Genomic DNA, 14322 nt, shown 5'->3' with positions numbered 1-14322 from the left:
ATTCACGTCTAACAGTTTTGTGAAATGTAAGATACATATTATTCTACCAAACAGGTAGCATTTACTAGCAGCTCACCGAATTGATTCAGGTTAATAACGAGCTGAGTCATGTTGAATTTCTATGGGGGTTTTCTTTGTCTCTCTTCTCTCTGTCTCTCTCTCTCTCTCTCTCTCTCTCTCTGTCTCTCTCTCTCTGTCTCTCTCTCTGTCTCTCTCTCTCTGTCTCTGTCTCTGTCTCTCTCTCTGTCTGTGTAGAGGTGACCAGTGAGACTGACCACCCAACTCCCTCAACATGTCACTGTATCACCAGTTTCTGTCACTGAGCCCATCACCTGTCACGCCTGGAACCGGGACAGAACCCGTACCAGGACCAATGCTTTATTATATAGAAAATCACTTTAATTATTACTTTATTATATATTAATAATATATTATTATTACTTTAAATATACTGATATAATATACATAAACACTGAATACAACGTCAAAACGTATCGAAACACAGTTCATCTAATTGTTTATCCATTCTGTGATCTGGCCTTCTTCCTCTTCTTCCTCCTCTTCTTCCTCTTCCCCTTCTTCCTCCTCTTCTTCCTCTTCCCCTTCCTCCTCCTCTTCTTCCTCTTCCTCCTCTCCTTCTTCCTCCTCCTCCTCCTCTTCCTCCTCCTCTTCTTCCTCCTCCTCTTCTTCCTCTTCTTCTTCCTCTTCCTCCTCTTCCTCTTCCTCCTCTTCTTCTTCCTCCTCTTCTTCTTCCTCCTCTTCTTCTTCCCCTTCCTCCTCTTCTTCTTCTCTCCCTGTAGAGATCGCCATCAGTCCCAACAACCATGAGGTTCACATCTATCAGAAGAGCGGTAACCAGTGGGTGAAGAGTCATGAGCTGAAGGAGCACAATGGACACATCACAGGTAGACTAGGCACAGGAAATGACATCACAGGAATAGATTAAAACACATTTTTTTTTTAAACAACGTCTGGACATTGATGATGATGTTTTTCAGAGGTTTACATTGACCCCCCTCTCCCTCTCCAGGTATCGACTGGGCTCCTAAGTCCCGACCGTGGACGGATCGTGACGTGTGGGGGCGGATCGTCCGCTGTCTCGCCTAAATATATCGTCTGGTCCCTGAAGGACGAGTCTGAAGCCCACGCTGGTCATCCTGAGAATCAACCGAGCTGCGACCTTCGTCAAGTGGTCTCCTCTGGTTCAGAACAAGTTCGCTGTGGGCAGCGGAGCCAGACTCATCGTATCAGTCTGTTATCTTCGGTCTTGATTTTTTTCTTATGTGAGGACTAGACAGGACTCATATCAGTCTGTTACTCGGAGTCTGATAATTTGGAGGACTGGTGAGGACTAGACAGGACTGACTCATATCAGTCTGATAACGACTGGTGAGGACTAGACAGGACTGACTCATATCAGTCTGATAACGACTGGTGAGGACTAGACAGGACTGACTCATATCAGTCTGATAACGACTGGTGAGGACTAGACAGGACTGACTCATATCAGTCTGATAACGACTGGTGAGGACTAGACAGGACTGACTCATATCAGTCTGATAACGACTGGTGAGGACTAGACAGGACTGACTCATATCAGTCTGATAACGACTGGTGAGGACTAGACAGGACTGACTCATATCAGTCTGATAACGACTGGTGAGGACTAGACAGGACTGACTCATATCAGTCTGATAACGACTGGTGAGGACTAGACAGGACTGACTCATATCAGTCTGATAACGACTGTGAGGACTAGACTCTGACTCATATCAGTCTGTCTGATGAAACGACTGGTGAGGACTAGACAGGACTGACTCATATCAGTCTGATAACGACTGGTGAGGACTAGACAGGACTGACTCATCAGTCTGATAACGACTGGTGAGGGCGGGCGGAGGGGTTGAGGGAGAAGCAGGCTAAATAGTTTTGTACTCTTTAAATGTGTGTGTGTGTGTGTGTGTGTCAGGTGGGTGAGTAAGCACATCAAGAAGCCGATCCGTTCCACCGTCCTCAGTCTGGACTGGCATCCTAACAACGTGCTGCTGGCGGCTGGATCCTGTGACTTCAAATGCAGGTAGAGAGAGACTGTCTTCTTCCTCTTCCCATGTTTCAGCCTCATCAGTTCCTTCTTCCTCCTCCTCTTCTGAGAGACTGTCAGAGACCATGTTTCAGCCTCATCAGTAGAGAGAGAGGTTCACATCTATCAGAGACCATGTTTCAGCCTCATCAGTAGAAGAGAGACCATGTTTCAGCCTCCCCAGTAGAGGAGAGACATCACAGGAATAGAGACCATGTTTCAGCCTCATCAGTAGAGAGAGAGACCATGTTTCAGCCTCATCAGTAGAGGGAGACCATGTTTCAGCCTCCCTGAAGTAGAAGAGACCATCCTGAGAACCATGTTTCAGCCTCATCAGTAGAGAGAGAGACCATGTTTCAGCCTCATCAGTAGAGAGAGAGACTGTCAAGAGACCATGTTTCAGCCTCATCAGTAGAGAGAGAGACCATGTTTCAGCCTCCCCAGTAGAGAGAGACCGTCAGAGACCATGTTTCAGCCTCATCAGTAGAGAGAGAGACCATGTTTCAGCCTCATCAGTAGAGAGAGAGAGAGAGACCGTCAGAGACCATGTTTCAGCCTCATCAGTAGAGAGAGAGACAGACCGTCAGAGACCATGTTTCAGCCTCATCAGTAGAGAGAGAGAGACCATGTTTCAGCCTCCCCAGTAGAGAGACCGTCAGAGACCATGTTTCAGCCTCATCAGTAGAGAGAGAGACTGTCAGAGACCATGTTTCAGCCTCATCAGTAGAGAGACCGTCAGAGACCATGTTTCAGCCTCATCAGTAGAGAGAGACCGTCAGAGACCATGTTTCAGCCTCATCAGTAGAGAGACAGACCGTCAGAGACCATGTTTCAGCCTCATCAGTAGAGAGAGAGACCGTCAGAGACCATGTTTCAGCCTCATCAGTAGAGAGAGAGACCATGTTTCAGCCTCATCAGTAGAGAGAGAGAGACCATGTTTCAGCCTCATCAGTAGAGAGAGACAGACCGTCAGAGACCATGTTTCAGCCTCATCAGTAGAGAGAGAGCCTCAGTACCGTCAGAGACCATGTTTCAGCCTCATCAGTAGAGAGAGAGACCGTCAGAGACCATGTTTCAGCCTCATCAGTAGAGAGAGAAACCATGTTTCAGCCTCATCAGTAGTCTTTATACATTAGATACCTGGGTCTCTCAGTAGGAGTGTTGAATCTAGGATCAGGGTCTATATTCACACAGCGTCTCTCAGTAGACCCCTGATCAGTAGGTATTGATATGTTTCAGCCCCCCAGATCAGTAGGTATTGATACCATGTTTCCCTGATCAGTAGGTATTGATCACGAGACGGCCCCCTGATCAGTAGGTATTGATACGTTTCAGCCCATCAGTAGGTATTGATGTTTCAGCCTCATCAGTAGAGACAGACCAGTAGGTAGACCATGTTTCGGCCCCCTGATCAGTAGGTATTGATACGTCGAGACCATGTTGATCAGTAGGTATTGATACGTTTCGGCCCCATCAGTAGGTATTGATACGTCGGCCCCCATGATCAGCCTAGGTATTGAGAGACAGACCCCTGATCAGAGACCATGTTTCAGCCTCATCAGTGATAGAGAGGACCCCAGATCACTAGGTTTGATCAGCCTCATCAGTAGGTATTGAGAGACGTCAGAGCCCCCTGGCCTCAGTAGGTAGATAAACCATGGTTTGGTGGTGCCTGGTCAGTAGGTACATTAGATACCTGGTCAGTTGAGTGTTGTCGGGATCAGGGTCTATAGGTACACAGATCTCAGTAGACCCCTGGTCAGTAGGTATTGATACGTCGCCCCCGGTCAGTAGGTATTGATACGTACGGCCCCCTGATCAGTAGGTATTGATACGTACGGCCCCCTGGTCAGTAGGTATTGATACGTACGGCCCCCTGGTCAGTAGGTATTGATACGTACGGCCCCCTGGTCAGTAGGTATTGATACGTACGGCCCCCCTGGTCAGTAGGTATTGATACGTGGTGGCCCCCTGGTCAGTAGGTATTGATACGTACGGCCCCTGATCAGTAGGTATTGATACGTACGGCCCCTGATCAGTAGGTATTGATACGTACGGCCCCCTGATCAGTAGGTATTGATACGTACGGCCCCCTGATGAATAGTTATAATATATTACCCCCCCTCTCTCTCTCCCCCAGGGTGTTCTCGGCCTACATCAAGGAGGTGGAGGAGAAGCCCGGCCCCACCCCTTGGGGGTCCAAGATGCCGTTTGGGGCGGTGCTGGCTGAGTTTGGTGGTGCCGGGGGAGGGAGGAGGATGGGTCCACTCTGTAACAGACTGGCCTGGAGTCCTTCTCCTCGTCTGGTAACAGACTGGCCTGGGTCTCACACGGGGTTTACTGTTACTGTGGTGGACGGTACCAAGGGATCCACGTGAGTCTCTCTGGGGGGTTTATGTTACTGTGGTGGACGGTACCAAGGGATCCACGTGAGTCTCTCTGGGGGGTTTATGTTACTGTGGTGGACGGTACCAAGGGATCCACGTGAGTCTCTCTGGGGGGTTACTGTGGTTTATGTTACTGTGGTGGATGGTACCAAGGGATCCACGTGAGTCTCTCTGGGGGGGTTTATGTTACTGTGGTGGACGGTACCAAGGGATCCACGTGAGTCTCTCTGGGGGGTTTATGTTACTGTGGTGGACGGTACCAAGGGATCCACGTGAGTCTCTCTGGGGGGTTTATGTTACTGTGGTGGACGGTACCAAGGGATCCACGTGAGTCTCTCTCTGGGGGGGTTTATGTTACTGTGGTGGACGGTACCAAGGGATCCACGTGAGTCTCTCTGGGGGGGTTTATGTTACTGTGGTGGACGGTACCAAGGGATCCACGTGAGTCTCTCTGGGGGGTTAATGTTACTGTGGTGGGCGGTACCAAGGGATCCACGTGAGTCTCTCTGGGGGGGTTTATGTTACTGTGGTGGACGGTACCAAGGGATCCACGTGAGTCTCTCTGGGGGTTTATGTTACTGTGGTGGACGGTACCAAGGGATCCACGTGAGTCTCTCTGGGGGTTTATGTTACTGTGGTGGACGGTACCAAGGGATCCACGTGAGTCTCTGGGGTGGTGGACGGTGGGATCCACGTGAGTCTGGGGTATTCTGTGTATTCAGACTGTGGTGGAACTCGGTCATTCTTTTCAATGGTGTGTGTGTGTGTGTGTGTGTGTGTGTGTGTGTGTGTGTGTGTGTGTGTGTGTGTGTGTGTGTGTTTCAGTCCGTCTCAGTTGAAGACTGAGTTCCTCCCTCTGCTCAGTGTTCTCTTCATCTCTGAGAACAGCGTGGTGGCAGCGGTAAGTCTCTCCGTCTCTCTCTCTTTCTCCGTCTCTCTCTCTTTCTCCGTCTCCTCTCTCTCTCTCTCTCCGTCTCCCTCTCTCTCCGTCTCCCTCTCTCTCCGTCTCCCTCTCTCTCCGTCTCCCTCTCTCTCCGTCTCCCTCTCTCTCCGTCTGTCTCTCTCTCCGTCTGTCTCTCTCCTCAGGGTCATGACTGTTGTCCCATGCTGTTCCGTTGTGATGACGGAGGGTCCCTGACGTCTGTCTCTCTCTCCGTCTGTCTCTCTCTCCGTCTGTCTCTCCTCAGGGTCATGACTGTTGTCCCATGCTGTTCCGTCTGTGATTCTCACGGGGTCCCTGACGTTGTCTCTCTCTCCGTCTGTCTCTCCTCAGGGTCATGACTGTTGTCCCATGCTGTTCCGTTGTGATGACGGAGGGTCCCTGACGTTTGTCTCCAAGCTGGACCTTCCTAAAGCCTCCATCACTAGAAACATCTCTGCTATGGAGCGTTTCAGAAACATGGACAAGAGAGCGACTACAGAGGACCGTAACACAGCCCTGGAGACACTGCACCAGAACTCCATCACGTCACACACACACACACACACACACACTGTCTGTCACTCCACACACACACACTGCACTGAACTCCATCACTGTTCCGTTGGATGACGGAGGGTCCACTGCACCTGAACTCCATCACGTCTGATACACACACTCACACACACTGCAGGGTCATGACTGTTCCATCTGTTCCGTTGTGATACACACACACACACACTGCACCAGAACTCCATCACGTGGATACACACACACACACACACACTGCACCAGAACTCCATCACTGTTGGATCCACATGCACACACACACACAGCCCTGGAGACACTGCACCAGAACTCCATCACGTCTGTCTCTCCACACACACACACACACTGCACCAGAACTCCATCACATAGGATACACACACACACACACTGCACCAGAACTCCATCACGTAGAACACACACACACACATGGACCAGAACTCTATCACAGACACACACACACACACAGCCCTGGAGACACTGCACCAGAACTCTATCACGTAGGACACACACACACACACACAGCCCTGGACACTGCACCAGAACTCTATCACGTACGGGACACACACACACACACACACTGCATCTCTAATCTACCAAAAGTTTTGAGAATGACACAAATATTAATTTCCACAAAGTTTGCTGCTTCTGTGTCTTTAGATATTTTTGTCAGATGTTACTATGGAATACTGAAATATAATTACAAGCATTTCACTGCAAAGAACTGACAATTACATGAAGTTGATGCAGAGTCCATATTTGCAATGTTGACCCTTCTTTTTCAAGACCTCTACAATCCGCCCTGGCATGCTGTCAATTAACTTCTGGGCCTCATCCTGACTAATGGCAGCCCATTCTTGCATAGTCAATGTTTGGAGTTTGTCAGAATTTGTGGGTTTGTTTGTCCACCTGCCTCTTGAGGATTGACCACAAGTTCTCAATGGGATTAAGGTCTGGGGAGATTCCTGGCCATGGACCCAAAATATTGATGTTTTGTTCCCAGCCACTTAGTTATCACTTTTGCCTTATGAACTCCATCATGCTGGAGAAGGCGTTGTTCACCCAAACTGTTCCTGGATAGTTGGGAGAAGTTGCTCTCGGAGGATGTGTTGGTACCATTCTTTATTCATGGCTGTGTTCTTAGGCAAAATTGTGAGTGAGCCCACTCCCTTGGCTGAGAAGCAACCCCACACTTGAATGGTCTCAGGATGCTTTACTGTTGGCATGACACAGGACTGATGGTAGCGCTCACCTTGTCTTCTCCGGACAAGCTTTTATCCGGATTCCCCAAACAACCGGAAAGGGGATTCATCAGAGAACATGACGTTACCCCAGTCCTCAGCAGTCCAATCCCTGTACCTTTTGCAGAATATCAGTCTCCCTGATGTTTTTCCTTGAGAGAAGTGGCTTCTTTGCTGCCCTTCTTGACACCAGGCCATCCTCCAAAAGTCGTTGCCTCATTGTGCGTGCATTTGCAGATGCACTCACACCTGCCTGCTGACACTCCTGAGCAAGCTCTGTACTGGTGGGGCACCGATCCCGCAGCTGAATCCACTTTAGGAGACGGTCCTGGCGCTTGCTGGGCTTTCTTGGGCGCCCTGAAGCCTTCTTCACAACAATTGAACCGCTCTCCTTGAAGTTCTTGATGATCCGATTAATGGTTGATTTAGGTACAATCAAACTGGCAGCAATATCCTGGCCTGTGAAGCCCATTTATTGCAATGCAATGATGACGGGGGACAATGATGACGTGTTTCCTTGCAGGTAACCATGGTTGACAGAGGAAGAACAATGACCACCCTCCTATTGAGGCTTCCAGTCTGTTATTCGAACTCAATCAGCATGACAGAGTGATCTCCAGCCTTGTCCTCGTCAACACTCACACCTGTGTTAACGAGAGAATCACTGACATGATGTCAGCTGGTCCTTTTGTGGCAGGGCTGAAATGAGGTGGAAATGTTTTTTGGGGGGGATTCAGTTCATTTGCATGTCAAAGAGGGACTTTGCAATTAATTGCAATTCATCTGATCACTCTTCATAACATTCTGGAGTTTATGCAAATTGCCGTCATACAAACTGAGGCAGCAGACTTTGTGAAAATTAATATTTGTCATTCTCAACTTTTGGCCTCAACTGTAGTGTTTATCTCTGAGGGAGACCAGCGGGACTGTCTGACCCTGTTCTATTGTCTATGAGGGAGACCAGCGGGACTGTCTGACCCTGTTGTATTGTCTCTCCAGTCAAGTCTCTATCTGAGGGAGACCAGAGGGACTGTCTGACCCTGTTATATTGTCTATGAGGGAGACCAGCGGGACTGTCTGACCCTGTTATATTGTCTCTCCAGTCAGTCATCTATGAGGGGAGACCAGCGGGACTGTCTGACCCTATCTAGGCCTGAGGGAGACCAGCGGGACTGTCTGACCCTGTTATATTGTCTCTCCAGTCAGGTCTCTATCTATGAGGGAGACCAGAGGGACTGTCTGACCCTGTTATATTGTCTCTCCTCCAGTCAGGTCTCTATCTATGAGGGAGACCAGCGGGACTGTCTGACCCTGTTCTATTGTCTCTCCAGTCAGGTCTCTATCTATGAGGGAGACCAGCGGGACTGTCGCAAGTTCTGCACCACGGGCATCGATGGAGCCATGACCATCTGGGACTTCAAGGTAACAGACACACACACGGAGACACACACACACACACACATTATTATGGACAGAGGACAACATGGCCCCCAGCTGAAGACCAGACTTAGTCAGTAGACTGTTATGGACAGAGGACAACATGGCCCCCAGCTGAAGACCAGACTTAGTCAGTAGACTGTTATGGACAGAGGACAACATGGCCCCCAGCTGAAGACCAGACTTAGTCAGTAGACTGTTATGGACAGAGGACAACATGGCCCCCAGCTGAAGACCAGACTTAGTCAGACTGTTATGGACAGAGGACATGTCCCCCAGCTGAAGACCAGACTTAGTCAGTAGACTTATGGACAGAGGACAACATGGCCCCCAGCTGAAGACCAGACTTAGTCAGTAGACTGTTATGGACAGAGGACAACATGGCCCCCAGCTGAAGACCAGACTTAGTCAGTAGACTGTTATGGACAGAGGACAACATGGCCCCCAGCTGAAGACCAGACTTAGTCAGTAGACTGTTATGGACAGAGGACAACATTACATTTACATTTAAGTCATTTAGCAGACTCTCTTATCCAGAGCGACTTACAAATTGGTGCGTTCACCTTAAGACATCCAGTGGAACAGCCACTTTACAATAGTGCATCTAAATCTTTTAAGGGGGTGAGAAGGATTACTTTATCCTATTCTAGGTATTCCTTAAAGAGGTGGGGTTTCAGGTGTCTCCGGAAGGTGGTGATTGACTCCGCTGTCCTGGCGTCGTGAGGGAGTTTGTTCCACCATTGGGGGGCCAGAGCAGCGAACAGTTTTGACTGGGCTGAGCGGGAACTGTACTTCCTCAGTGGTAGGGAGGCGAGCAGGCCAGAGGTGGATGAACGCAGTGCCCTTGTTTGGGTGTAGGGCCTGATCAGAGCCTGGAGGTACTGAGGTGCCGTTCCCCTCACAGCTCCGTAGGCAAGCACCATGGTCTTGTAGCGGATGCGAGCTTCAACTGGAAGCCAGTGGAGAGAGCGGAGGAGCGGGGTGACGTGAGAGAACTTGGGAAGGTTGAACACCAGACGGGCTGCGGCGTTCTGGATGAGTTGTAGGGGTTTAATGGCACAGGCAGGGAGCCCAGCCAACAGCGAGTTGCAGTAATCCAGACGGGAGATGACAAGTGCCTGGATTAGGACCTGCGCCGCTTCCTGTGTGAGGCAGGGTCGTACTCTGCGGATGTTGTAGAGCATGAACCTACAGGAACGGGCCACCGCCTTGATGTTAGTTGAGAACGACAGGGTGTTGTCCAGGATCACGCCAAGGTTCTTAGCGCTCTGGGAGGAGGACACAATGGAGTTGTCAACCGTGATGGCGAGATCATGGAACGGGCAGTCCTTCCCGGGAGGAAGAGCAGCTCCGTCTTGCCGAGGTTCAGCTTGAGGTGGTGATCCGTCATCCACACTGATATGTCTGCCAGACATGCAGAGATGCGATTCGCCACCTGGTCATCAGAAGGGGGAAAGGAGAAGATTAATTGTGTGTCGTCTGCATAGCAATGATAGGAGAGACCATGTGAGGTTATGACAGAGCCAAGTGACTTGGTGTATAGCGAGAATAGGAGAGGGCCTAGAACAGAGCCCTGGGGGACACCAGTGGTGAGAGCGCGTGGTGAGGAGACAGATTCTCGCCACGCCACCTGGTAGGAGCGACCTGTCAGGTAGGACGCAATCCAAGCGTGGGCCGCGCCGGAGATGCCCAACTCGGAGAGGGTGGAGAGGAGGATCTGATGGTTCACAGTATCGAAGGCAGCCGATAGGTCTAGAAGGATGAGAGCAGAGGAGAGAGAGTTAGCTTTAGCAGTGCGGAGCGCCTCCGTGATACAGAGAAGAGCAGTCTCAGTTGAATGACTAGTCTTGAAACCTGACTGATTTGGATCAAGAAGGCACGTTCAAGAGTTTTGGAGAGAAAAGAAAGAAGGGATACTGGTCTGTAGTTGTTGACATCGGAGGGATCGAGTGTAGGTTTTTTCAGAAGGGGTGCAACTCTCGCTCTCTTGAAGACGGAAGGAACGTAGCCAGCGGTCAGGGATGAGTTGATGAGCGAGGTGAGGTGAGGTAAGGGAGAAGGTCTCCGGAAATGGTCTGGAGAAGAGAGGAGGGGATAGGGTCAAGCGGGCAGGTTGTTGGGCGGCCGGCCGTCACAAGACGCGAGATTTCATCTGGAGAGAGAGGGGAGAAAGAGGTCAGAGCACAGGGTAGGGCAGTGTGAGCAGAACCAGCGGTGTCGTTTGACTTAGCAAACGAGGATCGGATGTCGTCGACCTTCTTTTCAAAATGGTTGACGAAGTCATCTGCAGAGGGGGAGGAGGATTCAGGAGGGAGGAGAAGGTGGCAAAGAGCTTCCTAGGGTTAGAGGCAGATGCTTGGAATTTAGAGTGGTGGAAAGTGGCTTTAGCAGCAGAGACAGAAGAGGAAAATGTAGAGAGGAGGGAGTGAAAGGATGCCAGGTCCGCAGGGAGGCGAGTTTTCCTCCATTTCCGTACGGCTGCCCGGAGCCCTGTTCTGTGAGCTCGCAATGAGTCGTCGAGCCACGGAGCGGGAGGGGAGGACCGAGCCGGCCTGGAGGATAGGGGACATAGAGAGTCAAAGGATGCAGAAAGGGAGGAGAGGAGGGTTGAGGAGGCAGAATCAGGAGATAGGTTGGAGAAGGTTTGAGCAGAGGGAAGAGATGATAGGATGGAAGAGGAGAGAGTAGCGGGGGAGAGAGAGCGAAGGTTGGGACGGCGCGATACCATCCGAGTAGGGGCAGTGTGGGAAGTGTTGGATGAGAGCGAGAGGGAAAAGGATACAAGGTAGTGGTCGGAGACTTGGAGGGGAGTTGCAGTGAGGTTAGTGGAAGAACAGCATCTAGTAAAGATGAGGTCGAGCGTATTGCCTGCCTTGTGAGTAGGGGGGTGAGGTGAGAGGGAGAGGTCAAAAGAGGAGAGGAGTGGAAAGAAGGAGGCAGAGAGGAATGAGTCAAAGGTAGACGTGGGGAGGTTAAAGTCGCCCAGAACTGTGAGAGGTGAGCCGTCCTCAGGAAAGGAGCTTATCAAGGCATTGATGAACTCTCAGAGGGAACCTGGAGGGCGATAAATGATAAGGATGTTAAGCTTGAAAGGGCTGGTAACTGTGACAGCATGGAATTCAAAGGAGGCGATAGACAGATGGGTAAGGGGAGAAAGAGAGAATGACCACTTGGGAGAGATGAGGATCCCGGTGCCACCACCCCGCTGACCAGAAGCTCTCGGGGTGTGCGAGAACACGTGGGCGGACGAAGAGAGAGCAGTAGGGGTAGTAGTGTTATCTGTGGTGATCCATGTTTCCGTCAGTGCCAAGAAGTCGAGGGACTGGAGGGAGGCATAGGCTGAGATGAACTCTGCCTTGTTGGCCGCAGATCGGCAGTTCCAGAGGCTACCGGAGACCTGGAACTCCACGTGGGTCGTGCGCGCTGGGACCACCAGATTAGGGTGGCGCGGCCACGCGGTGTGGAGCGTTTGTATGGTCTGTGCAGAGAGGAGAGAACAGGGATAGACAGACACATAGTTGACAGGCTACAGAAGAGGCTACGCTAATGCAAAGGAGATTGAATGACAAGTGGACTACACGTCTCGAATGTTCAGAAAGTTAAGCTTACGTAGCAAGAATCTTATTGACTAAAATGATTAAAATGATACAGTACTGCTGAAGTAGGCTAGCTGGCAGTGGCTGCGTTGTTGACTCTGTAGGCTAGCTGGCAGTGGCTGCGTTGTTGGCACTACACTAATCAAGTCGTTCCGTTGAGTGTGATAGTTTCTACAGTGCTGCTATTCGGGGGCTAGCTGGCTAGCTAGCAGTGTTGATTACGTTACGTTGCGTTAAAAGAACGACAATAGCTGGCTAGCTAACCTAGAAAATCGCTCTAGACTACACAATTATCTTTGATACAAAGACGGCTAGCTATGTAGCTAGCTACGATCAAACAAATCAAACCGTTGTACTGTAATGAAATGAAATGAAAATGTGATACTACCTGTGGAGCGAAGCGGAAAGCGACCGGGTTGTTGAGTGAGGAAGTTCTATTCGGTAGACGTTGGCTAGCTGTTGGCTAGCTAGCAGTGTCTCCTACGTTAAGGACGACAAATAGCTGGCTAGCTAACCTCGGTAAATTAAGATAATCACTCTAAGACTACACACTCTAAACTACACAATTATCTTGGATACGAAGACAGCAAAGACAACTATGTAGCTAGCTAACACTACACTAATCAAGTCGTTCAGTTGAGTGTAATAGTTTTTACAGTGCTGCTATTCGGAAGACTGTGGACGTTTGCTAGCTGGCTAGCTGGCTAGCTGCTGGGCAGATAGCAGTGTAGACTACGTTAGGACGACGAAATACGATAATTACGCAATTATCTTTGATACAAAGACGGCTAGCTAAGAAGAAATTGCTAAGATTAGACAAATCAAACCATTGTACTATAATGAAATGTAATGAAAAGTTATACTACCTGCGGACCGAAGCGCTCGGATGCGACCGGATGCGACCGCTCGCTCCAACCCGGAAGTAGAAACATGGCCCCCAGCTGAAGACCAGACTTAGTCAGTAGACTGTTATGGACAGAGGACAACATGGCCCCCAGCTGAAGACCAGACTTAGTCAGTAGACTGTTATGGACAGAGGACAACATGGCCCCCAGCTGAAATCCTTAAAGTACTTAGTCAGTCGACTGGGGGACTGTTATTGACAGAAGACAACAATCCTTAAAGTAGAATGTAATTAATGATATTCACTGGAATGGAGTCAGGTCAGTAGACTGGGTGACTCTGTTATTGACCAATGTGTTGTTGTCTCCTCAGAGTCTGGAGGCATCCATCCAGGGGCTGAGGATCATGTGAAGGACCAGCTAAACAACCCCCCACTCCCGTTTCCCTGACAACCCCCCCCCCCCCCCCTCCCGTTTCCCTGACAACCCTCCTCCTCCAAGCGGCCAGTAACAGTCTGACCACGCTAAGAAGTATCTGATTAAAAAAGCACTGACTACACACACACACAACACACACACACACACTACACTACACTACACACACACACACACTACACTACACACACACACACTACACTACACACACACACACACACCGACACACACACACACTACACTACACACACACACACACACACACACACTACACTACACACACTACACACACACACACACCTACACACACACACCCTCTCTGAGCTGACATTACCGCTGATTGTTTATGTAAACGAAGGGTCATAGGTCAACTTGACGACCCCCGGGATGTACCACATTCCACATCAGTGTGTGTTTTTAAATGTAATAATAATAATAATAACAGGTGTTTTGTCTCTGAAACGACTTCGGCACTACAACACTAAGTCACCATTGAAGGATGTGCTGAGTAGCCAATGTCACCAAATGGCACACTAGTCCCTATATAAGTGCACTACTTTAGACCAGAGTCCTATAGCGGCTATATCCTCTGTGATATGGCCCATGGTCAGAAATAGTTCACTGTCAAGGAACTAGGGTGCTATTTGGGTTGGTTCCTATGTCATTAGATGGAGGATGTACCTACGATGTGTCCCTATGGGCCCATGGTTCACTGTCAAGGAACTAGGGTGCTAGTTGGGATGGTTCCTATGTCATTAGATGGAGGATGTACCTACGATGTGGTTCCAAGGAACTATGGGCCCATGGTTCACTGTGTCCCTATGGGCCCATGGTTCACT

The 14322-nt window shown here is 49.9% G+C and overlaps 1 pseudogene; it reads left to right on the top strand.

Moving 5' to 3' along the window:
- Positions 1-292: 292 nt before the first annotated feature.
- LOC135570314 (actin-related protein 2/3 complex subunit 1A-like) lies at positions 293-13945 on the top strand (annotated as a pseudogene).
- The last annotated feature ends 377 nt before the right edge of the window (positions 13946-14322 follow it).

Source organism: Oncorhynchus nerka, unplaced genomic scaffold (assembly GCF_034236695.1).
Source record: "Oncorhynchus nerka isolate Pitt River unplaced genomic scaffold, Oner_Uvic_2.0 unplaced_scaffold_988, whole genome shotgun sequence".
Taxonomy (NCBI): domain Eukaryota; kingdom Metazoa; phylum Chordata; class Actinopteri; order Salmoniformes; family Salmonidae; genus Oncorhynchus; species Oncorhynchus nerka.
Note: the sequence above shows the minus strand (reverse complement) of the source record. Positions and strands in the feature narration are given on the sequence as shown.